The sequence below is a fragment of the Bactrocera latifrons genome, unplaced genomic scaffold (genome assembly GCF_001853355.1).
Source record: "Bactrocera latifrons isolate USDA-ARS-PBARC rearing strain unplaced genomic scaffold, ASM185335v1 scaffold_1142, whole genome shotgun sequence".
NCBI classification, from domain to species: Eukaryota; Metazoa; Arthropoda; class Insecta; order Diptera; family Tephritidae; genus Bactrocera; species Bactrocera latifrons.
The window spans coordinates 42,465-43,560 of NW_017534567.1; the positions used below are offsets into that span (position 1 = coordinate 42,465).

Sequence of the window (1,096 nt, forward strand, 5' to 3'; positions counted from 1 at the left end):
TGGCTTTAGTTGTTTAAGAAATATGTACATTGTACTTATTAGAGAGCGGGCCCATTAACGAACTCGTATTTTTTTGTACTAAGAAACCCGCACACCAAGTTTCATCAATATACCTCMATTTTTATTCAAGTTACAGCTTGCACGAACGTACGGAAAGACAGAGAGTCCCCCGCATTTCAACTTTTCTCGTCATCCTGGTCACTTATATACATATGTATATATAATTGTATATCTATCTTCCTTAGTTTTAAGTGAAACGTACAATCGTTATGTGAACAAAACTATTATACTCTGTAGCAAAAGGTTGCGAGAGTATAAAAGTGATTTCTCCTTTCTCGAAGTTACCTTCAGAAATCTAAATATTTGCCTTTGAACTGGAAATAGGCTTATTGAAAAACAATTTAACCTAGTGTTGTGCAGTGGTATTGGTATGTATGTATAGTAATTACCATATGTTATTTTTTTTTTTGTGTTATTGTAGTGTTGACATACGATCTGGAATAACTAAAACCGCAAGGAGGTGGTCAGATGAAAGTATATTTGGCAACCGAGCTTATTTTTTATTCGAGGCTAATCCTTGGGAACTAATTATTCGGAATAGCCAAATATCAGACACCGGTGTGTACAGATGTCGGGTTGATTTCATGAAAGCACAAACCTACAATAGTCGAGTTATGTTAATAATAATTGGTAAGATCTTTACTTGCAATATTATTATTTAAAGGTTAATGTCTTTTATTGTAGCGTTGCCTAAAGAAATCATCATAAGGGATGAAAATGGTTTTAAACGCTCAACGGTGGCTGGACCATACAATGTAGGCGATTTCGTGATACTTAAATGTGAAGCCATTGGAGGTAAATTAATAACATTAATTTAATTGTWGTAATTATAACCTTTTCGGGATTTTACTATTGTAACTAACTTGTGGTTATACTTATTTAATAATTTTTTTGCGAAAAAAAGGAGTTAGAATTTGTATCATATTCAGATTGAGCTTGTATTTAGWCTTGATGCTGCTCGTTTCTCCTAAGCAATTGAACAATATACACGAGATTTCTTAAGGAGTTATGTACTGATAGAATAAAAATATCGATA

The 1,096-nt window shown here is 32.8% G+C and overlaps 1 long non-coding RNA gene across 1 annotated transcript; it reads left to right on the forward strand.

Annotated features, from left to right (window-relative positions):
- Positions 1 to 278: 278 nt before the first annotated feature.
- On the forward strand, positions 279 to 853 carry LOC108976051. Its single transcript, XR_001993919.1, has 3 exons — positions 279 to 419; positions 482 to 690; positions 745 to 853. It is a non-coding gene; the product is annotated as an uncharacterized LOC108976051 (long non-coding RNA).
- Positions 854 to 1,096: the final 243 nt, after the last annotated feature.